Source organism: Dendrobium catenatum, unplaced genomic scaffold (genome assembly GCF_001605985.2).
Source record: "Dendrobium catenatum unplaced genomic scaffold, ASM160598v2 fragScaff_scaffold_231, whole genome shotgun sequence".
In the NCBI taxonomy this organism is placed as follows: domain Eukaryota; kingdom Viridiplantae; phylum Streptophyta; class Magnoliopsida; order Asparagales; family Orchidaceae; genus Dendrobium; species Dendrobium catenatum.
The window spans coordinates 10,684,967-10,698,769 of NW_021318693.1; the positions used below are offsets into that span (position 1 = coordinate 10,684,967).

The 13,803-nt window shown below is 36.0% G+C and overlaps 1 protein-coding gene across 7 annotated transcripts in view; it reads right to left on the reverse strand.

The window, feature by feature from the left end:
* LOC110095063 (ribonuclease H2 subunit A) overlaps positions 1 to 5,326 on the reverse strand; it is a 32,890-nt gene extending 27,564 nt beyond the window's left edge. For 2 of the 7 annotated variants that reach the window (XM_020820476.2, XM_020820484.2), the window contains exon 1: positions 4,967 to 5,324. The gene's annotated coding sequence lies outside the window, so the exon portion shown is untranslated. Of the gene's footprint in view, positions 1 to 4,821; positions 4,850 to 4,956 lie in introns of all 7 variants that reach the window. The other 5 variants (XM_020820468.2, XM_028693173.1, XM_028693175.1 and 2 more) reach the window with 4 other exon arrangements.
* Between the last annotated feature and the right edge of the window lie 8,477 nt (positions 5,327 to 13,803).

Here is a 13,803-nt window from a genome sequence, read left to right on the forward strand (position 1 = left end):
TAGATTACGAAAGTGTTTGTATTAAGAGCCTGAGATGTTTAGGGAAGGATTATGTTTTGATTTGTTCTCAAATAGGGTTTCTTGGCGACTTGGGCTCTAGACTCCCTTGTCTAGAGATTTGAGAGAGATGATCCTCCTCTCGAATTGAGGATCTCTTGTATTATGTTTTCCTTATTGTGTGGCTTTGATTTCCTACCCCAATATATTGTTTTGGGCTGTTTTCACCCAGATTTCGCATTATTCTCGCTGTTTTTTTCGCCAATTGATGATAGGTTTGCTTGCGAACTCAAGTATTACCCTTAGGATTACTTGCGAACTCAAGTATATACTATCAAATTGGTATCAGAGCAAGTCTTGGGACCGTTCGTGGGCTAATTTTGGGCGAATCCTGGCGGCTGATTTTTTATGGGAAAAGGAAAAAGTTGTTGTTTTTGTAATCAAAATCCAGAATTTTTGGATCTACAAAAATTCGGATCGAGATGGCGACCAAGAAAGTAGATGCGCTTGAAGAAAGGCTTGAAGGGGAGATGAATCAAATCAAGACAACGGTTGAGGAAAGGATTTCCTCCATGGAATGACAAGTAGCCGATCTCCGGGACATGATGAAGAAAATGTTGGAAATCCACAACCAAATGGCGGCTTCTATGGCAAAAGGGGTGGAAGGAAAAAGCATGAATTCTGAAATCCGTAGGGAGGAAGATAAGGTGAAAATCATGGAAGGAGAAAGAAAAATACCTCATTTGGAGCCGGTCAAGAGGGAAGAAAGAGAAGAGGTGGATATGAGGAACGCCAGGAGGGATACTATGGCCGCCGAGGTGCTGATTTTAAAGAAAGAAGGGGGAAATTCGAAGGGGGTTTAGGCTATGGCAGGGCAAGGCAAGATAGGGAGACGTGGGGAGGGCCGAGCACTTGGGAGATGGGAGGCTATGGAAGAATAAGGGGGAATGGTGGAGAGCAGAAGGTGAGGAAGCTGAAGATGCCCATATTTGAAGGGGAGGATGCTTATGGGTGAATTTATAATATGGAGAGGTACTTCGCCATCAATAGGCTGACGGAGGAGGAGAAGTTGACAGCGGCAGGCTTGTGCTTGGAAGGGAATGCTCTGTCATGGTACCAGTGGAGAGACCAGAAGAGACCTATCAAGAACTGGGGGAAGACAGTAGGAAGAGGGAGATTTCTATGAGCAGTTCTTTTCTCTGACACAGAGGGATCAGTAGCAGACTACCGGAACGGTTTGAGCACATGGCCAATAAGGTAGAGCGATTATCAGATATTGTATTGGAGGGGAACTTCATGAAGGGGTTGAAGGCAGAGATCCGAGCATCGGTGAAGGTTTTGATGCCTCGTAACTTGGGGGAGGCCATGAAGTTGGCACATTTAGTTGAAAATCAGAGAAATTTGGAGAGGGGAGCAATGAGTAACAACACATGGAGCACTTACAGGATGATGACCACCCATCTAGCACCAAAAGGTCCAGCAATAGGAGGAAGTTGGGAGGCCACCAGGGAGAAGACAGTAGGAAGAGGGAGTGGAGGAAATTTTAAGCGGATGATAGAGAAAGAGATGTATGAGAAGAGGGTTAAGGGGTTGTGCTTCAGGTGCGATGAGAAGTACGCGTCAGGGCATCGGTATAAGGACCGAACTCTTCATGTTCTCACCGTCTGTGACAACGAGGAAACTGAGGGAGGTGAGGAGGAGATGGAGAAGAAGCTGCATTTGGATCTGACCGAGTGATGTAGGCAAAGGGGGGTCAAATCAAACCCAAAAAAAATTGGTTTTGACTTCCCTTGAGCTTGCTAGCTCATTAATTTTTGGGAGGGAGGTATTGTTAGGCTGGTTCACCCTAAACCGGCCCAGCCGGCTCAAGGGCTGGCTTAGGTTTATAGGAGGCAGAACATGCCCGCCTCCCTTACTCTTGCCCGCCCACATAGTGGGCCCCAACTAGCCTAATGGATTTCAAATACAAAAGGAGGGGGTGGCTAGGTCTTGGGAGGGAGATTAGATTAGGAAAGTGTTTGTATTAAAAACATGAGATGTTTAGAGAAGTATATGTTTTGATTTGTTCTCAATTAGGGTTTCTTGGCGACTTGGACTCTAGACTCTCTTGTCTAGAGATTTGGGAGAGACAATCCTCCTCTCAAATTGAGGATCTCTTGTATCTTGTTTTCCTTATTCTATGGCTTTGATTTTCCTACCGCAATATATTGTTTTGGGTTGTTTTCTCCCATATTTCGCATTATTCTCGTTGTTTTTTCACCAATTGGTGATAGGTTTGCTTGTGAACTCAAGTATTACCCTTAGGGTTACTTGCGAACTCAAGTATTTCCTATCATTAAACTACAGGGGTAAGCATTTTCCCCTATTTTAACTTCACATTTTTACCCTTCATCATGTTGATCTAGAGTAGTACTGCAACATTTAACCCTCAAATGCTTTACTCTCAGGGGAAGTTTGGCAATATATATGTAAAATACATGTATTTTTATTGCAATGAATATGCATTGCATTTAAGGGTATTTTATTCCATTTTAATTTATATTTAATAAAAAATTATGTTAAATACAACCCAGACCTTAGCTCAATTGATAGAGTGCATGTCATTAATAAGAGTACACGTTTTAGATATCATGGGTCTATTGTTCTGAGTGATGGCGAAATAGATGAGAATAATATTAATAGAAATCAAGATGGATGGTTGATGTGGAGGAATGCATCGGGCTTGTTGTGTGATAAAAAACTCCCCCTCAAACTTAAGGGAAAAAACTATAAGATGATGGTGAGACTTGCAATGCCTTAGGGCACAGAATGTTGGCCATTAAAAGAGAAGCATAATATTAAGTAAAGTGTTGTAGAGATGAGGATGTTAAGGTGGATGAGTGGCTTTACTCTTAGAGACAGGATACAGAAATGATCATATGCATGAAAAGGTTGGAGTTAACTCCAATGGAAGATAAGATTAGAGAGAGTCGCCTTTCATGGTTTGGTCACATGAAACGGACGGCCTTCCGATGACCCGGTTGGGATAGTAGATGTATTAGATTTGCCTTATGTTAAGAAAGGTGGATGTAGACCAAAAAAGACCAAGTTTGAAAATATTAGAAATGACCTTTGTTTATTAGATTTAAACGATAATTTAACTTTTAATAAGACCCAATGAAGAAAAAGGATTCATTTAGCTGACCATACGTAGTATGATAAAGGCTTGATGTTGTTGTTGTTATTGTTGTAGAAAGTTATGTTAAATCCTATCAAATGATTAATAAGGGGCTTCTAAATCCCATCTGAAACAAATTTTGAAATTAAAAGTACTTTATAAAATTTAGTTCAAAGTCAATATTTATCAAATTTTGCTAGAACAAGGAATTAAGATATTTAATTTAGCATGATTACTAAAATTCTTTAAATGTTCAAATCTTCCAATTTCCAATTAAATAGTCCAAAATTTTGATTTAACTTAAGGGGCTATTCGGTATCGAATTTGTAGCAGGATTTATGCCTGATTTACGTTAAATCCTGCGAAACAATTTTTGAGCGCACAGTAAATCTGAATCCCTCATAAATCCTAGTCTTACGGATCTAAGGCGTAAATCTGGGATTTAGTAAATCCTGACGTTCGGCGGATTTACGTATTTCGCAGAAGAAGCACGTGAAAGGGGAGAAATATGGTTACCTTCATGATGAATTCCTGTCAAGGAGAATTCCGATCCGACAGGAACAACATCTTCATAGGAGGCGGAGAAGCTTCGATACTTGTAGAACTCAACTTCATGCGAAGCATAACAATAACTAAGAAATGTAAGAACAAGAAAAGCAAACCCTAGATAAGCAATGGCAAGCAAATCGTTCGAAGTTGCACCTAACGCGAACAAACGAACCTGAAGAGGGGAGTTATACCTCAGGTGAAAAGCAACGAAGAAGCAAGAAGAAGGAAAGCCTACCCACCTAGAAGATTAATTATTAAGATTTTAATTAGACTATAATTATATTTTTTTAATTAATATGATTTAAGATAGAAATAATTAATTAGGTCATTAGCAATATAAATATTAATTAAATACTTTATTAGTAATAGAATAATTAATTAATTAATTAATTAGATAACTATAACTATAATTAGTTTTAAAAATTATTTAAAAAATTAAATTAATGAAGTAGTTAGTGGTGCAAAAAAGAAATTAAATGATTGGTTATTTCAAATAATAATTAAATAATGATCCTTATAATTAGTATTGAGATATTTATTAAAATAATACCTAAAAAAGTAATTGGATAATTAATATTATAATTAGTAATTAAATTATTAATTAATTTATTGAATAATTAAACTAGCATCTAAGTATATTATTCATCAATAACTCATAGTTAAAATGCAAATAAAATTCAAAGCACATTAAATTCAATTTCTAAATGAACCAACCACATTAAATCATGAATTACATAGCCAAACAGTTTCTCAAGATTTATCAGGATTTAACATATGTCATACCAAACAGTTTTCAGGATTTAATACCCTCAGGATTTACTAAATCCGGATTTACATGATTTACTAAATCCCATTAAAGTTAAATCGAATCCAAAACCAAACAGCCCCTAAGAGTTGCACAAACAAATTGTTCCACCATCAGGATTTACTAAAATTGTGTTAAATCCTACTAAAATAGGATTTAGTAAAACATATATGTTCAATCCAATTTTCAACTAAACAGCGCCTTAATTTGAGCTGCTTCTTTAGATGCAATATAAATCCAGTGAGATTGTTCCTCTTGTTTGATTGAATATAGAATCAGAATACAACATGGCAACAAAAAGTGACAATATTACCTTCCCCTTTTCTCCTTCCTCTACTTCTCTGCCCACGAAGAACAAGAACGGTAATCCGTAAAAGGCGAGTTGCAGGAATTATAAGAGGTTTTCTATTACAGAACATGGAAAAGGGCTGTCATGAATTCACTTTACCGAGCTTCACCTGGAGGGTTTCGCACTGGAAGACAACGGGGTTCGGCAATATGAAGCTTTAATCAAGATCCTCAACGAAATGGAGCTATGGTTTCGAACTCCAACGAGATGGAGCTGCAATCGCGATCTTCGAAGATGGAATAGTGAAGGGCTGCGATGGTATCAGTGAGCCAAGCAATTGACATGGAAGGCTTTTTTGATGGAAGAACCCAGCGTTCGAACCGATGGAACGGCAGTCACGATCTCCGGTGGGATGGAGCTGCAGACGTTGTATCCTGCAAAAATAAAACCTCGGTGTCCTTCCACTTTCGCACCCTTCGCTCGCAGAAATTATTAGGTTTGGCTAAGAAATGCAAAAGCTAGCCTGTTGTCCTATACACTTCGCTAATTTAATTTAAAATTAGATAAATTATTTAAAAAAATAATCAGATTTTATAGGGCTATTTAGCCTATTTAAGTTCTAGATTACTTAAATGGCTTAAACTAATCCATACCATAGACCCTTTCAACAAAAACAAAACAAAAAAAGTTACACCATCCAAAAAACTTTCCCGTGACCTTTATCCCACCTCAAGACAATTTCATCTAGTTCTCTAAGGAAGAAATCTTTAAGGGCTCTAAGGAATGGGAATTATCTCCCGTAGGCTACTCATTTAGTCGAATACTGCAATATGAGGCCCTCTTATCTACCCTCAAAAAGGCCTAGTCACTCAAAGGTATGATTAATCTCCATTCATTGAGTGAAGATTTTTTCCTTCTCAAGTTCTCCTCGTCAAAGGATTATGAAATGTCTTGGATGGGGGCCTGGTTTGTCCTAGCGAAGCCATTTATTGTTCGAAAATGTTCTCTAAGGTTCAAGAGTAAATGAGATAACTTTTCTTCCATTCTCATCTAGATAAAAATTCACAACCTTCTCCTTTCCTGTTGGAATCCATAGGGTATATTCAAAATCGTTAGTTTCATAGGTAGCCCTCTTGTTGTTGATTCCTTAACCACTAAGACAACTTGCCTTATATTTTCAAGGGTTTCTGTGCAAGTTACTAGCCAGTCTTTCCTCCCTTATGAGATCACTATTTTGTGTGACTAGTGAAAACTTGCTTTTGAAATTTTAGTTTGATTGGAAGTCCTTATCTTGTTAGGGTTGTGGATCTCTTATTCACCCATCCAACCTCAGCCACTTCAAACCTCCAACTCAAAATCTAGCAAACATCTGGTCAAAGGTCAAAGCACTAGTTGAAAACCACACAGTCCTCCTATGAATCCTTCTACTTCGAAACCACCCCTAATCTCTTCTACTCCATCCTTTGCAGGCACTCCCCCTAACACTTTGCTCAAGGCCACCTTTTTTAGCCTTCATCTCCGGCCGCACACGTTCTTCTGTTCCTCCTCTTCTACACTAGATAAATATCTCATACCCAATATCAATTTTCCTACTAAAGATCAAATAATAACCTCTAATCCTCCCACAATAATTCACCAGGATGACCCCAAACTCCTCCTCACCCATGACAAGTTCCTAGCCTTACAATAAGCAGACTTATAGCTCATTAATGTCTCTGATGAGCCGACAACCAAACCTAAGGATGCCATATCCCAACAACTTTTTATAACCCCCCAAACCCACCAGAAACAAAAATGCCAAGAAGGCAACCAGGTGTATTTTAAAATCCCAATGATGCTTCCCATCTTTGCAACCTAAAATGTTAGATGATTTATCATCTTTAATATAGTATTAATATGTAAGAACCTTGTAAATAATCATAGTCTGGATATTTTATGTATTTTGGAAGCTAAGATCCACTATTCGTCTGCTACCGACCCTTGGTTCTCTTCCTCTCATAATTTTGTTTGTAAATGAAGGAAATTTTGATAATTTTGCTCATTCCTCTTCAAGTTGAATATGGCTAAAATGCAATTCATCTAAGTCTCTTTCATTACATCTTTCACTTCTAGCCTGCTTATTCATGGTGCTTTTCATATGGGTTATAAGATATCCTATGAGCTCACCATGGTTTATGCCTATAACTCTCATGAGGAGAGATGCCTTCTCTGGTAGAAAATCATGAACATTGCTAGGAATATTTTTATGCCTTAGGTAAATAATTAGATATTTCAATTGCCATAGATTTAGGCTTCGTTTGGGACGGCTTTTTTACTGCTTTCTAAAACGGAGTTTTAGTACAATTTTTTTTATTTTTGTACTAAAACTCAGTTTTAGAAAGCAATAAAAAAGCCGTCCCAAACGAAGTCTTAGTCATGAAAATTTTGGTGGGAATGTTACTTATAATAGCAAGCTTTGGGACTTTAATGATCTCATTTTTCAATATTATTGCTCATGACATTTCCATTGTTGGTCATTATTTTGCATAACTAAAGAGTGGATAATCCCATACATATCAAGCTAGATAGAGTCATGGTGAGTGACTACTGGTTGGAGACCTTCCCTTCTCCTTTTATAAAATTGATATCCCAAGAGGCTTTGATCATTCCCCTTGATGCTTATTAGCACTCCTTCGGCCAATAAGAATCATAGATTTTTGTTTAAAAATTACTTGACTAATATGGAAGGTTTTTGGGATGAGCTTATTTTGATTTTTACTATTAATATGGGTGGTTATTTCTTATCCACTTTTTAAACATAAGGTCTAGAGATTAAAGAACACCTTAAAGAAAAAACAAATGAGCATCCTCTTCCTATATCTCTAATTCCATTGTAGATCTTCATGCCCAATAAAACTTTTGCCTACAACAAATTCAAAATAATCCTCTTGATCCCTTATTGAATGTCACCTTGATGAAAATTACTTCTCTCTTAACTTGTACCTACTCGTCTTGGCCATCTTATCTTATACAAAAATGTTTTGAGCAAAAAAGGCTTCCCATTGCCTTTTTTCATGGATCAAGGGTTGCATTGATGATGTGTATTTTTTCAGTGTGTATTAATAGAGTATTGGATGGTTTCTTTGGCTCTACTTTAGTCTTGAGGCAGGGGCATCCCCTTTCCTCCTATCTTTTCAATATTATTATGGATGTATTATCTAACATTTTGAAGCTTCTATTTTATAGCATTCATTTGTTGGCATTACTACTAGGGGAAATAACTATACCCATCTCCTCTATGCTAACAACTTACTAGTTTTTGGTAAAGAAACCACTCAAAATGCCACTTCTCTTTAGCACATTATATCTCTCTTTAGCTTTTTCACTGGACTGAATATTAATTATACTAAGAGTGTTATCCTCTTCTCTAAGAACAGTAGCTCAACATCAACTATTTGTAATATCCTAAGCATCAATATGGCTGATGATCATTTTTTTTAATACCTTTGCTTATTTGTTTCCCCAAAGAAACTTACTCTATCCAACTTTCAACCCCTTATGCATAGAATTTCTTGTCTTCTTGATGGTTGGAAGGCAAAGCTACTATCATTTACTGGTAAAACATGATTTTTGCAGTTTATCATTTGGAATACACTAACATATTAGATAAGATATTCTATTTTACATAAAAATTATTGTAAATTCACTGATAAAATATGCTCCTCGTACTTTTGTACCATGGTGATTTAAATACCAAGAGACTCCATCCTATTTCTTGAAATAAAATATATCATCATAAACTATTACAACTCAACCTGATATGACACACATATAGACAGATCACACAGTGTTGAATTATGATAGACCAGCACAAGATGTAAGTTTCGGGGAATTCTTTTTAGATTCTTCTAATCTAAAATTGAAAATATACAATAGAGTTTTTAATGAAATTCTAGTAATAAAAAAATGAACTCATCCATAAAATTTCTATATTAAAATGTACACAACATTTACACTACATTACATTGTTACATACCAAAACAAAATCAATAAACAATTTGTCATGACTGTACAAAAATAAGAAATACTTGTACATACTTAAAAAAGATCTTGAATAATTAGCTACTCAACGAGCTCTTTCCCCTTTCACTGACTTAAAATAGAAAGTACAATAGGTGTGTTCCAACATAGCTTTAGTATGTCACACCCACTAATCTAGATTTTTAAATATTTTACTTATTATGTATTGAATTGAATATAAATTCAATTCATAAAAAATTATCATACTAAGCATATGAGTAATTGCATATAACTGAAATAAAGTAAACCGTAACTAAATAAGGCAGAATATGCACTAAAAGTAAATAAAAAATACTCAATATATCAAAATAGAAGAATAACATATTTCCCTTAGGCCCTTTTATCTCCCATAAAAAATAGGCCCTTATGACTCCCTGTGCTAGCATATCAGAAAATAGACCCCCGTGAATCTAATGTTTAACGCATATAAAATATTCAAAATTTCAAGCCTTTATTACTCCCTATGCATTTAGCACAATAACTTTAATTAGAACTTCCACCGCACATCATATCTCCTCAAAACCACACAACTTGAGTAAATAAGCATATATATCATTGCATTAAAAATAAAATAACTATAATCAAACTAGTTTCAAAATTTAATAGATGTCAAAACTCTAAATTGTATTCCACTATGTTGTGCCATAGTAATCCAATCATCAAACTTCAAATCCTTCATTTGATAATCACCATGTGATTATCATTTGATTCCCTAATCAATCACTAACAAACACCTAAATAATTGTTCAATGATTTGAGCATTCCAAAATCATCAACTCTCTAATCATTTATAAATTTAAAACTTCAATCGCAATAAAATCTCAAATTTAAAATCTAAATCAAATCCTAAATCTAAAATCCAAAGTTCAAAATCCTTTGGACTATTCTTTATTTCAGGGGAATTTTCCATTGACTCAAAATCTTATCAAATGACCCTGGAATCATGTTTGATCAGTTGCATTTTTATTAGGCATGTCCCTAGAGTCTTCTATGTCGTTTTGGAGACATTCATAGCTCTCTAAACCCTAAAACCCAAAGCATTCTCCAAGGCTACAAAACTTTTAAATATTTATAATTTATGCCACTAGACCTTGCATCTTATGTAAATCATCTTGGAAACTTTTCCAAAATTCTTGAATAGGTTCATAATCATTGTCATACAGATTTGAACCTCATTGAACCCTTGGTGGACCATGATTGACCAAGAGAACCAATAAACCATAATACTCTTAAATTAAATTGTTCATAAACTTCAACTTGGCTCGATTAAACCAAACCTTGAAACCTTCTCCAACAAACTCCAAATCTCCTTTGGAGTGGGTTTTACGCAAACACAAGTCTTGGTCAAGCTTGGTTGACCATGTCAACCATAGTTGACCAAATTAACCCTTATAACCCTAAACATGCATTTCATACAAGGGGACCTCACCATTATATGAGACCTCTTCCAATAATTTTTAATTTCCATTTGGAATGAGTTGGACCGAACCCCAATCCTTGGTCAAACCCGATTAACCAAGTCAACAATGGTTGGCCAATCCACACATAAATATTTTGAATTCTAAATCCAATTATCCAAGCTTTTCCAAACCCAATTAACCCTATGAAACTATCTACTGGGTCCCATAGAGTCAATCCTAGGTGACCCAACCCTTAGGTCTACTTGAGCTAGCAACAAGGCTTGACCCAAGTGGTCAAAATAACATTTTCATGAGTCAAATCTAAATCCAAATGAAATTGGCCTAATTTAACCCTTGCATTACATGACCCTTGGTCATATGCATATGTCATGGTTAGCTCAGCCCGTGGGCTGACCTACGTCAGTCAATTGGGTTGACCCAAAGTGACCAAAACCATTAATTCTAAGCTAATTAACACACCTAAGCCTCACTAGGGGAACTAACTTTTACATTACACTAAAAAACCTTCCATACATCTTACCACCTCATGATAGCCCATGTAGTGGTCGGAGTTAGCTGCAACCTAAGAAACAACCATGTGACTCATTGTTTAATCCAAACTTGCAAAACATCTAACACCAAGCCTTAAAACTCTCTAGAATGCTTACCTAAGACATATGTGACCATCCCAAGTAGCCAAGAAGGCCTAATGAGGGATGGATATAGCCCATTAATCAGTTGGGTGCATTTTCAAGAGCCTATAAATATCCTCCATTGTTGTGAAGAGAGGGTCCTTTTATCGATTCAAAAGCCAATTAAAGCTCTCTAAGATCAAATATTTAGCTCCCCATTCCCTCTAGTGACCTCCTTCGATGAGTTCGAGCGAGCTCTAACGATTTCGATTTGGCTAAAATCCAATTCCTAGTCCACTATTTCTCTAGCCCTGCTTCTTGAAGCAAACTTGCTCTCTAGACACAAATGAAGTTGCCTAAAGCAAGGAATTAATAATTTGAACATTATGTGAGGTAATTTGCCGATCATGAGATCCATAATTAGGCAGTGTGATCAATTTTGAAATAAAACTTTTAATTCAATAGAATCTAACTATTAGATTTAAGGTTCTTGAGTGGATGAAGCTCTTTGAGAAAATTCAGTAAGATTGATTGACCTGATCTCTTAGATCTTGCTAAGAAACCCTTATGGTTGAGGATAAATATTGGAGGTTAAAGATGAAATGAAACCCAGTTATTCTGATCGACTGCTTCGATATAATCTTGTGGTTTTATTTTTAAAATATCATGACCAGTTGATATTTCATCAAAAGTTGCGGTTAAAGACATATGAAACCATTAGCACGATAATCATAGCCCTTCCAATCAAATAACATTGTATGTAAATTGTGGCTGACTGTGTAATCAGGTTAAGTAAAATCAAAGAAATTCATCTAAACTTTGAAAATTTATAACTCCTCACAAGATTGTTCAATTGGGGTGTTCTTAGGCTCATTGGATTTTTGTTGAGGAGCTCTACAAAAGCTCTATGGTTTGACACCTTAATTCTTAACAGATTAAAAGTAATTTCAAGAATATCCTTTAAAATATTCTTAGAATTATTCAATAAATGCACTTCACCATGGTTTGAAATTTACATGGATGATTCTTGGGGATGCTTTATACATATCCAAAAATTTTCATGTTAATTTGAAATCATTAAGGGTTTTAATTGAGTTAAATATGTCAAGAAATGTTCTAGAACTTAAATTTTTTTTGTATGCAAATCCAACGAGAATTAGGCCTTAGTTTATTGTGGTTTGATTGTGCATTGTCTAAGGGTTGGATGGCCACTAATTATAACGCCCTCCAAAGTCTAGATTGCTTTGAATAAATTCCCAAATGACTAGTGGTATTTACCTTGAGATTTTAATTAAAATCTTAGGAGGAATTCAATGACCTTCAAATTTCTTGGGATTGGACTTTTAGTTTAGGTGAACCCATGGTTAAATTTTAAGAAAATTAAAGTTCACTACAGGAAATTCATCAATTACTGGCGGTCTGGATCTGCGGTTATCCAGCCGCCGGTATTAACGACGGTTTAACCGGCGGTGTGACCGCTGGTTTTTACCGGCGGTCTAACCGGCTGTTATGTTAAATACAGCCGCCGGAAAAAGCGGCGGTCCAGAAATCACCGGTTAAACGGCCGGCATTAAATCTTACCGGTGGCTTAAACCGCCGGTGTTAACTTAATTAATTTTCGGTGGTCGGAACCGCCGGATAGCCGCTGGAAAAGGCCCTAGAATAATCTGTCCCAAGCCTTCTATTTCTTTTCATTGCCCGCTCTCTCTCTCTTGCGAGAGCGCGGAGGCGCTCGCCCCCGTCTCCTCCGCGCTCTCGCGATCAAGACGCCTCCTCCGGCCGCCGACAAGCTCCCTCCTGTCGCCGAAAATTTCCTCCAAACAAAGATCTCGCCTCCACTCCGGCCGTCGAAGGCTCTCCCCGCTCCCATCGCTTCGCCTCCGAGGTTTGCATTTTTATTTTTTATTTTTTAATGAATTTTGTTGCTATTTCGGTTAGATTACATCAAGGATTAGTCGTAAGCCAATATCTTTTTGCTTTAGTCATGGATGTTCTCACTAGACATTTGCGAGAGGATGTACCTTGTTGTATGCTTTTTGTTGATGATATTCTTCTTGTTGATAAGACTAGAGAGGAAGTTGATGGTAAACTTGAATTATGGAGGTCAACCATAGAGTCTAAAGGTTTTCGCTTGAGTAGATCTAAAACTAAAAATATGAGGTAAACTTGAATTATGGAGGTCAATCATAGATCTAAAGGTTTTCAAATTTAGTGATGTAGGTCTTCATAAATGATCAAGCCAATACATATCATTTTGTGGAAAAAATAAAATTTATGTATTTCAAAATTTTGAATTAGATATTTATGCATAAAATCAACTATTTAGGTAGTATATAAACGAAAGAGGCATTGGCATTGGGGGTGTTAATAATTAGTTAATTTATGAGGGGAACGATTATCAAAACCCTCAATTAGGTAAGTTAAGCTAACATAACTTAAGGAAATGAATTTACTGCAAGTGAACTACATTATAAGCATTTTAAGAATATATGATTGGTACTTATTTTTAAAGCACTTTAGATATGCTTGTATACGTATATAAAGAATTATAAAATGAAAATTTTATGTATATATTAAATGATTCAAACAATGGAATGCTATGAACGAGTTCAAAAAAAAAAAAAATCATGTAAGTGGATAAAATGGTATGTTATGAAATATAAAAGTCCGAAAATGGAGGAGAGCCCTGTGGGAGGTTAAAGGATCATCTTGGTAATATGTGTACATTGATTGGTACTTATAATGAAATATAAGTGAGCCTAGTGGGAGGGTAAATGGTCCTCGATACATAACTTTTAATCTTATGGTTGGCAAATGAAGTAATTTTATTTACATTATTAATTTTAATCCTAAATGAGGAATTATATATGATATATGTCAGTAGTAGAAGAAGTTCATTGATAACTAATTAATAA